We start from the raw sequence: 14,574 nt of genomic DNA, 5'->3' as shown, positions 1-14,574 counted from the left end.
CAGACAGGTCTAAGATACGAAAATTAGACAGCAATTACACACTATCAATAAAAATTCAGCAGATAAAAATACAGAAATTATAACTGTCAGAAGTGATGCAGTTTTTCATATTTTGATGAAATATTTGCAGAAATGAAATGGGCATTTAGGCACAAAAAAGGAACATTAATAATTCAGAAAAGTGCTGTGCCCAGTGTGGCTCAGTGGGTTGAGCTCTAGCCTGTGAACTGAAAGGTCACTGGTTCGATTCCCAGGAAAGGCACATACCTGGGTTGCAGGCCAGGCCCCCACTTGGGAGCACGTGAGAGGCAACTGAATTGAGATATCTCTCACACATCCATGTTTCTCTCCCTCTCTCTCTCCCTCCCTAGCCCTCTCTCTAAAAAAATTAATTAAAAATAAATCAGAAAAGTTGAAACTTTCTAAGTCAAAATATTTCATACTAATTTAGTTAAATTAGAAATAAATAATGAGAAGATGAACAAAAAAACCCCTGTGGATTATGACACTCCTAGATTCATGATGAGGAGTCGAGAAAGCAATGAAATGAAAAGACAATGGTTCCAAGAGTGATGGGAGTCGGGGAAGGCCATGACCATGGAGAAAATGTATTGCTAAATGATATATTTAAAGACAGAAGACCAACGGAAAGGAGTTTGCTGTACATCTGAAAAGTGAGCAAAGTATCAGGAAAATAAACGACAGGAAGTGGGAAGACATAGATAATTGAGATAAAACCAAAAATTAACAGCAAACAAAAAAAAAAAGCTGATTCTTTAAAAGAACGAACAGAGTGGAAAGCCCCTCGTGATTCCCATGAGACAGTTTAGTGTTTATAAAAATGAGAAGAAAAATCAGGAGAGGTCCTGCAGACACAGAGACAGTGCAAAGGGACGATTCTACCAACAAGTTTCAAAACTCTGGAGGGATTTATTTATTTTTCTTTGCAAAATGTGATTAATTGTAAGTTATTTCAAGAAATAGAGACAACATGCCAGAAACAGTATCTCAGAAGAGAGTAGGAAGGTTACTGAAAGGGGCAGTGTTGAAAAGGAGAAGACAAGATGTCTAGGTTCCTAGGAGAACTTTACACAACCTTCGAAGTACGACTAAGTCCAGCGTTCAAAAGGCTGTTCAACACCACACACACACACACACACACAGAGGCACACAAAGATGGAAAACAGTAAAATGCACTTGATGAAGTAGACACACCTTTAAATATAAAACTTGATTGAAAATAGTATAAAAAAAGAAGTTATCTAGACCAAAATTACATCTCAATATACGTGTAAAAATCCTAAATAACTATTTGCATATAAGAATCTAGCAATGTGTAAAAAGAACACTAAACTAGACCAAATTAATAACCAAATGTTCACTAATCCTTGGTGATAATGTTAGGATATGTGTTAAATTAATTACATTAATAAATCAAAGTAGAAACACGTGATCTTATCAATAGATGATGAAAAGGCAGGAGATAAAGCTTAGAAACCATTTCTTATTGAAATAAAAGTCATTAAGTAAAGCAAGAAGAAAAAACAAATACATTAGTCATGTGTAAGATAATCAATTGAAAACTTTAAACCTCATTCTGAATGGTGAGATTCTGGGACCATTTCAATTAAAATTAGGAACTTAAGAAAGGTTCATCTACTATCCCAGTTACTATTTAAGACTGTTTTAGATATTTTGGCAATATTAGTAAGAGAAGAAAATGAAATCATTTATATTATTTGGGAAAAATTAACATAGCACTTTTGTTAAATGTATGATTCATTGTGTACACACAAAATCCATGTGTCTCTAGAATTAGAAGTTTAAGCAAATTGCTACTTGAATGAACACATGATAAATATACAGACATCACAGGTAGTGGAACATAACAGTTAAGAGATGATGTATGTTTGCATCCCAGATCTGACATTCATCAGCTGAGTGGCAAGTGACATATTCTTGGCCAAGTAACATACTTGGACAAATTACTTAATTTCTTTGTGCTTCAGTTTTCTTTTATGTAGGTTGTCCTTTAGTGCTCAATTTGTAGTTTGTTGACAATGGAATGAGTCATTGTATGTCACCGGTTTAGAAGAATATTAGATGCATGTTCCATTCTATTTGCAAGTAATTATTAAAGAATAATTGGCTAAGTTTGTGGGTGAATATATGGTGTCATAATGATACAAATGCTATAAAATTCTCTGGAACAAACTTTCTGAGTGGTATAGGACCTAACATTATGGGAGTGATAAAATATGATTGAAAGATGTAAAACAAGATCTGAATCAATATAAAGATAGTGTTTGTAGATAGAATGATATCATAAGAAATGTCAATTTTCCAAAAATAAGTGCAGAGAAGACAAGGCTAATTTTTAACTGAAGTGATCTTAAAATTCGTGTGGAAGAACAAACACTTGAAATAGACAAAATATACTTAAAAGATCACTACTGAGGATAAAATGGCATATATATATGTAAAATACTATCTATGTTTTAAATACTATGTATTTTTAAATACTATGAACCTGCTGTAATCACATGTAATGATACTGACATCAGTAAAGACAAATCAATCAACGGAACAGGCTAAAGTTTCGGAAGTGGGTCCCAGTCCCTAGGGAATTCAGCATAAAACAAAACCATTGTTCTGTTCCGTGGGATTTGATGAATGGTGCTGGCATAACTGGGATCCATCTGGAGGAATATGAAATTGGACCCCTCTCTCTCATTCAAAAATAAATTAAGATGGATTAAAGACAAATGTAAAAAATAAAGCAATCGGAATTCTGGAAGTCTATGTGAGAGGCTGAGTGAAGTAGGAAGGACTCAATCCCCAAGCCACAGAAGGCTCCGGAAACAATGGCTTCAGCCCCTAACAGAATTATCTTCTCATCAGACAGGCGGTCCAGAGGTGGATGCTGTCAGGGACCCAGGTTCCTTCTGTGTCTCTTTGCTCCACCATCCTTAGCGCCTGGCCTGGTCCTGGGGACTCCCAGTGTCGGCTGCAGCTTCATCCCCTGGTTGGCCAGAGAGAGCATCTGCGAGAGCAGGAAGGCCTTCCCTGAAGCAGACGATGTCTTTTTGCTCCCCAGCGACTTCTTCCTACATCTCTTTTCTCAGAACTGTTACACTTGGCTACGCTTAGCTGCATGAGCAGAGGGAACATTGACTAGTTTTGCTTTCCTAGCGGAGGCAAGCAGGGAGAGGTGCTGGCCAGCCCAGACGGCCTGTCCAGAGACCACGTCCTCACCCCCAGAAGAGGGGGGACCATTCGAGTAGAAGCAGACAAGCGGGACGGAAAGGCTTCAAAGTTTTTAAAAAATTTAAAACCTTTTATATCTAAATAAAAATGCCATAAACAAAATTATACTGGGAATATGTTTATGGTCCAAATGACAGATACATAATACACACACAGAGATATAAAAAAATACTAGAGTAACTTCTGCATGTTGAGAACAGAAAGACAAACAGACAAAAAGACAATGGAGAATTCCCAGAAGAGCACACTCACGTGGTCAGTAAACACAGGAAAAGGAAATCCGTGTTCCCATTCACCTGAGAAAGGTAGCAGGTAAACCAGCCCCGAGAGCCCCAATTTTCAGGGCCAGCCAGCCTCGCTCCTCCCCGCAAGCAGTCACGCACCAGGTGGCCACCGGTGGTTTGATTACGAAGATCCCGCTGGTTCGGGAGGCAGGAAAGTAATGGGAGAGGCTGCTGTGCTGAGAGGGTTCCCTGGTTGGGATTCTGAATGCATTGTCTCACAGAGACACTCTCACAGGGTGGAGTCTGCCGTAGAGTGCTGTTAATCCCATCCGTGGGTACAGGTGACTTCATAGACTTACCTGTTCCATCCTGGCTTCCTACGTGAGGTTTTCATGGGAAAATGTTTACTGACCCGTACCAACTTTTAACCACAATACGTCCCTAAAGTCAGGACTTTCTGTACAATTGCGAAGTTCTGGCTTAGGAAGGAGTCAAAGAAAGAGCAACTTATGGATCACTTTACTCAAAATTTTACCCAACATTGCTTATAAAAGTATGTGAGATAAACACAACAAAATCTATTCTTAGAAATACAGAGAGAAGAAGAAAAGGACAAAAAAGAAAGGAAGGAAGGAGGACAAAATATTGACGGAGGCTGTATTTGGAGAGTTGAGATGTGAGAGAAAACCTGCCGATTTTAAATCACCAAAGGTCAAAGGCCAAAAACGATCCCTGCGTTGGCACAGAAGCAGGTGGGGCGCCCTTTGTGAGTGAGAGGGAAATCACCTTTAATTAAGACAGGCAGATGCAGCCCGTTAGTGTGCGTGCTGCCTTGGACGCAGTTAACAATTCAGGATGAACTCCAGCCACAGTCCTTAAGGCAGCAGATGGAAAAACGTTTGTGACTTAGTTCAAGGTGAAATGTAAACCCAAGTTCCTGGCACTAAGGAAAATCTTACTCATGCTTCCACCCAACGCCTGTTCACTTCCATGCCTCCTGCTTGGACTCTGAATGCTTCCATGCCTCTTGCTTGGACTCTGGATGCAGCTCTGATGTTCTCAGCCTTCTTCCACGTTCCGTGTGTGGTCTTCCGTCTGCCTGTGCAGAGACTCTGATGGTTGGAAGTTCTCCGAGGTCCTCTAAGTCCATATTACCAATGAATAAAACTGAGACCAAAATCTGTTTAAAGGGCTCAGCCAAAAGCTTCAGTGACTTCCAGAGCCAGAAATCACCGGAGTTAAATCCACTCATTTCCTACTATTTCACCTTTCTAATTTCTGCAAAGGAACCAACCCTTTTTGAAAACCACAGTCAAGAATTAAATGTGTTCTTGAATAAGCTTGCCACCGCGGAGTAGGCATGGGCAGCTTAGAGAGGTCATAGAAAGGACTAAGTGTAAAAGGAAAAATTGACAAATTGGACTTCATCAAAATAAATAAAAACTTCTACTCCTCGGAAGATATTAAGAACATAAATAGGCAAGACACAGTCTGAGAGAAAATTTTACACGGACACACGTACATTAAAAGGATTTTTATCCAGAATATATATAAATCTTCTATAAATCAATAACAAAACGGTAAAAGATGCAGTTTAAAATGTGCAAAAATCTAATGACAGAAACTACACAGGAAAGATGAAAATGTTTAATAAGCACATGAAAAAATCCTCAACATTATTATCCATTAGGAAACCGAAAATTAAAACCGCAATGAGATACTACCACTTACCCACTAGAATGACTAAAATTTAAAAAGGTCCAAAGCAACAAATACGGATGAGGGTGTGAATAACTGACCCCCCATACATTGCTGATCGGAGTGTAAAATTTAAAAACGGCACAATTTCTTTAGAAACTGGCAACTTCTTAATAGAAACTCAAAAAGTAACATCCCCTCCGCCTTCATCCAGCAATTCATGTCCTTAATATCTACCCCAAACAAATGGAAGTTTATATTCATTGCAGCTTTATTCATAACTGCCTCGAACTGGAACCAGTGGATGGATGTAACACACCGCAGTGTATTCAGGCGACACAGTACAGCTCGGCCGTACCAAAGAATGAGCTACTGACACCTGCCGCGGCAGGGAAGGAGCTCAGAAACATTCCAGGAAGCGAAAGGATCCCCAGTACATACCGTCTCATTCCTTCTATACAAAGTTCAAGAGCAGAGCAACACTGAACCTTTTATAAAAGGAATCAGGGCCCCTGTTGCCTGTGGGGGGCGGGGATTGACTGCAGGGAGGGCGGGATGGGAAAACTTGGGGGCATATGATAGGTGTGCCACGTTTTGTTTGGGTTCCTGAGTGGAGTGTCCACTTAAGCTTTGTGTATTTCACTGCCTGTAAAATTTGCCTAAGCAGTGATACATCAAGGAAACAAAAAACTAAGCATGTCCAACAACCGTAGTTGAATAGGCGAAGTTTGGGATTTGTATTGTCCCTTTCATCCAATGTCAGCCCCCATGAGACTTCACATTGTTGCTGCTGAGCCACAGCCACCGTCCTCTTAAAACAACCGCTGTTGCCCTGGCTGGTGTGGCTCAGTGGACGGAGCACCATCGGCCTGAAAACTGAAAGGCTGATGGTTGTATTCCTGGTCAGGGCACAGGCCTGGGTTGCGGGCCAGGTCCCCTGTTGGGCGCATGTGCTAGGCAACCAGTCGATGTTTCTCTCCCTCTCGTTCTCCCTCCTTCCCCTCTCTCTAAAAATAAATAAATAAAACCTGAGTTTAAAAGTGAGCTACCACTTTAAAAAAAAAACCCGACTGCTGCCATTGCACTCTACCATTTTGCTGAATAAAGACATTTTGGCCATTAAGATAATAGCATCCACAGCCCATCCAGGACTGTGCTGAGGGAGAGAAGGAAGGGCTGGTGCCATATACGTGGGACCTTTCTTGCATTTTCATCAGTTCCCAAATAGAAAAAAAAGCCCACTTTTAGCTCTTAGAGACAGATTACTCTTTTTGGCAGCTTTATTGCTAGGATATTACTAAAATGATAAATAATTTTGAAACCTTTCTACATGTTATAGGTTCCAGATAGATCAAAGGAATTAAATTCTATTTGTTACATGTACTGCATGCATGCAGTACGTATTATTTCAGAATGTCACCGAAAGCACTGGACAGATGTAAAAATAGTGTTAACAGCTGCTTTAAGATACTAATTATGTGTCTTTCTGTGCCATTTTACTCTGCTTTGGAAGTAAAATGGAAAAAACATTTTTTCCTACTCTTCTTATGTTTATTTTATTTACTTGTATATTTGTTGGAATTACGAAAATACATGCAACAATCGGGCACATTGGAAATTGTGAAAGAGGAAGATTCAAGAGCCAAGAGCAAAATGCTTTTAATTTTAAGGACTGCGATTTAGTTTAGTCTTGGATGCCATTAGAGTGAATAATGGGAACTGATCCTAGACTTCAAAAGAAATGTGACCATATGGTCTCACCATTCAGCTCTTAATGCTGCTATGAATTTCCAACTATACCCCCAACTTTTCATTTCCCCAGTATCCCCCCTCACCTCTGTCATCCTACAAAAATGAAAAGAATCTAAGCCCCTTTTCGTGTTTTCTGAAATCTGTACTTACTGGGCCTGAAGAAACCTTTTCTTTGTGAGAATAGGGTGATATAAAGCAAGACAAAAACCTGAAGCCTTAATCAGATCCACTGGGCTAATTACTTCGACTCCAAAGTTTATGACTTTTAAATATTAACTACTTAAAATGATTCATTTAGAGATCAGAATGATTAATCCTTCTCAATCACCATAAATGTCAGCGGAGGGATTAAAGGATTTAGATGGTCATGTTTACCCAGCCTTAAACTTCTGTACTCAAAGACATAAGTTAAATAGCTCCAGTTTATCATTGTTTCCTGTTAATATTTTCCTCCTCGCTCCCTCTTTCAGCTCCCCTGCCTAACTGATCGTTAACTAATTTTGGTTGTTAAGCAGGCTAGGGCTTCTTTCAGGCTTGGTGGCCAACCTGCTTTGTGGATTACCTACCAGAAGGTGTGAGCAGATAGGTACGGCTTCGAGCCCTCCTCAGGACACAGTGGGGCAATCCTTTCCACCCCGGCCTCAGCTTTTTTTGGTCTGATGTCTTGAGCACCTAGTCTATTGCTAAACTTGTATTCTGTGTCTGGCCAGGTGGCCAGTTTGAGATCCACATGGTCAATCTGTGGGTGCCCCTTCGGTCACAATCATTAAAGACCCGATGCTTTGTGCCAAACTGTACACCTATTTACACCTGTACCTTCTGCAGTCTCACATTCAGATGCCAGCAGGTATGTTGTAGGCATGTTACCATCACTTGGATTCTTCCAAAGCAGTCATGTCTAAGTAAAAATAAGAAGCCAGTTCATTTCCAGAATGCACTTGATGGAAATCAATTTGGAAGTTGTCTCATTACCCATGATCGCCAGTACCGGAAGCGCATGCTTTCATGGTTGGGTGTCCAAATCCTTCATGACACGCGTTTAAGAAGATGCTTTTTTCTTACCAGTGAGCAGCCTCGCGACCTAATTTCTCTCATTTGAGCCATCAAACCTTCTCTCCATATGTTTGCCTCCCCTGGAGGCTTCACAAATCTTATCTTGAAGAGAAGGCACGCTCTCTGGGGCCATTCATTCTAATCCTGCTTTCTCTGCGTGCAAACACACTTGGGGCTTTCCCTTCTCACACTTCTCCTGGAGCTCACTGCAGGGCCTCAGCTTTATATTTACCCCCTCGGAGGCACCGCCGCAGCTGCTTTCGGGAAGAAGGCAGAGGGCGCAGCGGTGACAGCTCCCACCGCACTGCGCCTTGTGCGGTAAATCAGATTGTGAGTATGCTGTATACAGTGATCATTCACCCTGTCCTCCAGGAACCTGAGATCACCCATGTTTGTGGACGTTAATATGTTGATAGATGAATTGAGTGAGCAGTTGACGTCATTTGCACTTTTATATAAAACAGGGTAGGGGAAGTCTGGACATTTAGTAAAATTTTCACTTAATTTTATTTTTCTTGTTTAAAGCATTTATTACTTTTCCCATTACAGTTGACATGCCCTGTTGTATTAGCTCCAGGTGTCCACCCAGTGACTGGACATCACATAACTTACTGTCCCAAGTGATCATCCCAATAAATCTCTTACCCATCTGACAGCATAGTTAGCAGAAGGTTATTGACTGTATTTCCTGGGCTGTACTTTGCATTCCCATCACTATTCTGTAACAACCCCTCTGTACCTCTTAATCCCTACACCTTTTTCCCAGCCCCAACCCTTCTCCCGTCTGTCAACCCTTTAAAGTGGCGTCTGTATCTATGACTCTGTCTCTCCTCTGCTTGTTCATTGATTTTATTTTTTAGGTTCAATTGTTGATATATATGTATTTATTACTACTTTATTATTCACATTTTTATTTTTTTCTTCTTAAAAAAAGACCCTTTAATGTTTCATGTAATACTGGTTTGGCGATGAACTCCTTTAGCGTTTTCTTGTCTGAAAAGATCTACGTAGGTCCTTCTGTTGTAAATGAGAGTTTTGCGGGGCAGGGTTATTTTAAAACTGTAGTTTTGTGTGGGGCCTTATAAGTAAAGATTTATGCTCTCATTGAAATTTCTATTTCATGTTCAAGGATGGGTTTTCTGTGCAAACAGTTGACAAATTTAACTTAGGAAGGTTAAAGTGTTTGGAGTGTCCCATAAAATATGCATTAGGACTCAGAGGGGAAAAGTTACATACATTTCCATTCCTGTGTGATCTTCTTATCATTTTGCAAACACGGCAGCAAAAGGAACTCCCAGATAAGGTGGCGGGGATACTAATTCCACAAGCACCGAATAAGAAACACCGTCCAATTTGTAGTTTTATGTTACACTCCGTGTCTGAGAACAGATACTTCTGTTCAGGCTCACGGTAACTGAGGAAAATACCTGAGAACAATGATGTATTATTTCTGTGTATTAAATTTGCATCGATTCTTCTATCCCTTTCCCATACTCAGCTTTTGGGGTTGTTACTACCTAATAGATATGTTCTCTTTTAAATATGTATACATAATGATGGGAAAAGGAAGCATTGAAGTGATAATTCAAGAATCGAAAGAAAAACATTGCTCCTATATTCTTATACAACTTCATTTCTTTCCAGTAAATGAGGAAGGTTTTTTAAAGCCCAGCCTCTCCAAGAGAGGGTAATAAATTAATTACTTCTAGTTATTGAATAGAAGCTATTGAACAGCAACTCAAGAAAATATACTTTTCAAAAGAAGATAGACTTTCATTTTTCTTTTTTGTGTTCAAATTAGTGAAATTATCGTGAAAAATAAAAAGTCAGAAACGTAAAATAAAAAACTATTCATTCCTTTCCTGTACCCACAACTCCTTCTAAATGGTCTATCATATCAGTTATTTAGCCTCCTTCCTCACTTTTATTCATGCTCAGAACCCAAAGCGTGCACATGAGTCATAGACTCTCTACCTTATTTCCCAGAGATCCAATCATACTCTGCAATGTCTGTTTTAACTTAAAATATATATAATGGGCTTCTCTCCCAATCTAAGGCCTAGGTCTAACCTCACTCTAAATGCTAGCCGCGGAGTGGTTTCTGCGTGGGATTTATAACTCAGGCACTCCCTTCCTGGTAAATGTTCCAGTTACTTTACTTTTTGCAACACTACCATAGCACACATTATGTGTATGTGTATATTTATAGTCAGCTGATTTTATTTCTCCAGGATATCATCTGAAAACACAGTAGACTTTTTGATGTAAAAAGTACTTTTAATTTTAAGAGAAACATATTTTCAGGTACTAAAGCAGCATCATAGAAGGCAAAAAATGATAGGTAAAGTAATAGTGAATTCTCAGAGTGGCCCCCAAAATAGGCTGCTTTTAAGAGAGCAGTGGTTCTTGGATTGTCCCCCAGATTTCAAATGCCAATGACCTATGTTCCAATACCTCATTGCAGTGCGGCATAGAGAATGGACAAGAAAAATAGTAACAAGCGCTTGAGAGGATATGAGGAAATTAGAATCCTTACCTGCTGGAGAAAATCTAAGTTCTCACTGTGGAAAACAGTCTGGCTCTTCCTCAGAAGGTGGAACATAAGCTTACTATTGACCCAGCAACACCTCTCATGGGTACATGTAAAAGACAAATGCAAGCATATTGTCTACATAAAAACTTGTACATGACCATTTGTTATAGCCCAAAGGGGAACCAACTCAGATGCCTATTAACCAATGAATGGATGAGTTGTGTTCTATCCATACGATGGAATATTTAATTCACCTATAGAAATGAATGAAATGCTGATACATGCTACAATTGTACAAACCTTGGAAACGCTGTGCATAGTAAAAAAAGGCCAGTCATAGAAGTGTACACCGTGTAGGGTGTCTTTTATTTGAAATATCCCGAACAGGTAAACCTACAGAGACATAGGAAATGAGTGGTTGTCCGGAGCTGGGGAGAGAGGGAGAGTTCGAGGGGAAATGGAAGGGGCTGATTGTCCGTGCGAGGTCTCTTTGGGGGTGATAAAAGCGTTCTGCATTTGATTGTGGTGGCGGTTGCACACTACAGTGACTGTACTAAAAACCATTTGTGCACTCAAATGAGTGTGTCATATGCTCTGTGAGTTATACCTCAATAAAGCTGTTTTAAAAAAAGAAAAGAAAAATAAACAAGAAAAAGAGAGCGGGGGGCAAAATCTAGACGTTAGAGTAGCCCGTACATAGGAGGGAAAGAGTCCCATGAGTTTGTATGCTGGACCTTTTGCCCTGTGCTGTGTGTGGTCACCGGTGTCACTCTGACGCCAGTCTGTCACATAGAGTCTTGTTCTTTTGAAGTCACACAGTGATAGTAGACGTCTTGCCTATAGGTGAGCATCGTGCTGCCTAGCACCTTTGAAAACTCCCTCCATACTCTGAATAGGTTATGGGCATAGATGAGAAAAAGACCAAATGACACTCGTTTTTTTTCAATCCCTTTCTTCTGTTAAAGGGGTAGCTGTGCCATCTGCCACATTCACGTGAAGTATTTGTTCTTATATGATCTTTTCCATGTTCTCACACACCCTCACTCACTTTTTAAAACGTGAACTTTTTTAATGACACAGCCTTCCCAGGTTGTGTTAATTCCGTTCTTCTTTTATATATTTTCATTTATGAGTGTCATGAAACAAAAATGTTTAATCTCCTCCAAGCTAACCTTGCCTTTTAATCACACTGAAATTTCATCTGCAGATATGCTGTATTCTTGCGGCAATTTATTGTTTTGGTCCTGTTTCAAATTATAATGGGAAACTGTTGTTGGCCTAGCTGAGCAAGGCTACCAAAATGCAACATGCAGGAGATAAGTCCTGAGTTCACCAGTCTCAGCCAAACAGACTTCATGTAAAGATTCTAAAAGGCAAAGAGAGAATGTACGGGGATGGTGTTAGAAGTGTTGCAAAGAACACAATCAGAAGACAGCATGGAAAATAAGAACAATATGTCCTTATCTCTTTGTTACTTGAAGCCAAAGCTGACTTAGGCAAGACGGTCAAGATTTTAGCCCAAATCCAGATGCATCTTTGCAGCCAGTTTCTGCCTTTCTCTTCCCACTTTACAGCACCTTTTTAGTCCCCCGTCAACAGCCCCACCCAGCCCTCCGGGTCCGTGACACCTCGGCCTGCTGAGTCTGCCTCTCAAAACTGCCTGAGTTTCCCACAGGATAGCCCACCTCACTAAACTCTGCCGGGGTGTGGAAAATAATCTAATAGGCTAATTTATTCTAGTATAATAGCTAATCTCCTCAAGGGCATTTGCGTGAAAACAAGAGATTGAGCAAGCAAGAATCTATAACCGAAAGGACAAAAGACAACAGCAGAATTGGAAGCATCCAGGCAGGTCTGGGGTGGAGAGATTTTTTAATGTGGCGGTGCTGTGGCTATTCTAAACTTATTTGAAAGTATTCCTGTCCACACCTTCAAATTGTACATTTCTCTATAATCATTCCATTCATTTATCCAGGCGTGTATCTTTAACCTATTGCTTGGTTAGCTCTTCTTTCATGCTAATCACATTTACACAAAGCCATCTCTTCACCCAAGTTGTAACACCCTGATGATGAAAAAATAGGGTAATAAAGTAACCTGAACACAGCTAGTAAGTAGCTTTAAGTCAGGTCCACTGGCGGTCAAGTTAAGTGTTCATTCCTAGTGGAGACAAAGGTGAACTTTCATTCAGCAAGAAAACCTAACACTTTGCTTGCTGGCTTGCATTTGAGAATGCAACCCTTCGAGTTTTTTGAGTCATTGTGAGACATCGATTTTCCAGGCTCAGATTTTTAAGGGGTTTGGGATACACACATCAGTTCATAGGGATCATCTTCTGGGTATTTGTTTGCAAAGGGAGTTGTGTTTACATACCCGGGTACCCAATAATAAAGACTGCAGTTTTCTGCTTTCCTTCACCTCATAGATTTTTGCATCAGTGTGAAAAGTCAATAGTGTGAAAGTGTTTCAAGTTACAGTTCAGAGAAAGGCAGTTTTATTGTCTTTTAACTTCTCTTACTTTTCTTCTGCAGTGTGGGCACCTGCCCAAATAGAGGGAAGATGCACAGGATCCTGCCTTTCATTTTCACCCTTTAAAAACTATATTGTATTCTTATTCTGAAAAATCAGCACGTTGGACGGCTAGAGTTAACTGTTGTAGACAGCTCCTCCCCATCTCCCCACTTTAAATATGATATATAAATAATCAGTAAGCTCTCCCACAGCTATTCCATTAACCGTCCATGACGTTGACCCTTGCTGGATTTGCTTTTATAAGTACAATCCACACTATTTCTCTTAAAAATACCTACAGCATGGCTCTTACCTTGTCGAGCTTGCTCACTGTCTCACCTTTAGCAGGCTCTTTTTCTCTGTGTTTCTTCTTTCTTTTTTCTTTTTTTTTTACTTTTCAAAAACATACTTTTAGGTTTAAATACATCTCTCTGATAAGCACGGTTTGATTTGTAGCTAATTGTAGCAAGTGATTTTTATAATTTATGAGTGTCATTGTCAGAATCCATTTGGAAGTCTGGCCAAGACGAGGCTGATTCCAGCTTCTGATACGGCCGTAGCAATAAAGCGATTAACCGCACGTGTTAAAGTGCTCGCAGACCGGGAGGGCGCTAATGGCTCTGCAACCAAATATTGACTGTGTTGTGCACTGCGTTTGATTTCATTTCCTAGAAGATTCAACATGTTGTTTTATCACAAATAATATGGAATACCTTAATATACATACAGGAGTGGGCAAAAGTAGGTTTATAATCACAAGTATGCAAAACACAAGAAATTCTTGTATTATTATTATTTATTGCTGCATCGTTTATTAATTATTTAATAATTAATAATCGTGTTGTTGGTTAATTATTGCATTATTAATTATTCTTTATTATTAATTAATGCATTATTTAATGGTCGTTTAATAATTAATAATTGTGTTATTTAGTAATTAATGCATTGTTGATTGTTCTTGTATTATCATTAATTGTATTATTTATTAGTTATTTAATAATAAATAATTGTGTTATTTATTAATTATTGCATTATTTACCTGTATTACAACTGTAAACCTCCACTGGCCAAACACTGGCTAATCTGTTTCTCACAGCAGCCAATTAACTTTAAAACGTATGTAGTTTTAAGAAAAAGTGGGAAGATGGAATCTATGAGCATTCAGACTGGTCTTTATACACCGTTACTCTTTCCATGGATTTTGATTCCGGGCAGAACCTAAACCTCCCACTCTCCTGGGTGGACAAAGGGAAGGGAGGGCCACAGGCGCAGACACCCCGCAAGCAACCATGTCTCTCTGTCTTCTCATCCATCATGTCATAAACATATGTGAAATTTGAAAAATAAACCCAGAATTGGAAACGTTAATCACAGCCATCATTTGGAAGTGTCGTCAAATTTACACACTTTGGCTTTAACTTATTGCAGTGTTCCGAGTTTTACTATGTTCAATTTATTAGTAAAAACCTGCCTGCAGAGTTCACGGCCATTTATTTTGCAGGGGACTTGATGTTATCATTAATTTTTAAGTACATA

At 39.5% G+C, this 14,574-nt stretch overlaps 1 protein-coding gene across 2 annotated transcripts in view; it reads left to right on the top strand.

The window, feature by feature from the left end:
* TENM3 (teneurin transmembrane protein 3) overlaps positions 1-14,574 on the top strand; it is a 558,635-nt gene that overhangs the window by 152,505 nt on the left and 391,556 nt on the right. The window lies entirely within an intron of this gene.

Source organism: Artibeus jamaicensis, unplaced genomic scaffold (genome assembly GCF_021234435.1).
Source record: "Artibeus jamaicensis isolate MK-2021 breed Jamaican fruit bat unplaced genomic scaffold, CSHL_Jam_final scaffold_833, whole genome shotgun sequence".
In the NCBI taxonomy this organism is placed as follows: Eukaryota; Metazoa; Chordata; class Mammalia; order Chiroptera; family Phyllostomidae; genus Artibeus; species Artibeus jamaicensis.
This window is presented reverse-complemented; position numbering and strand designations above follow the sequence as displayed.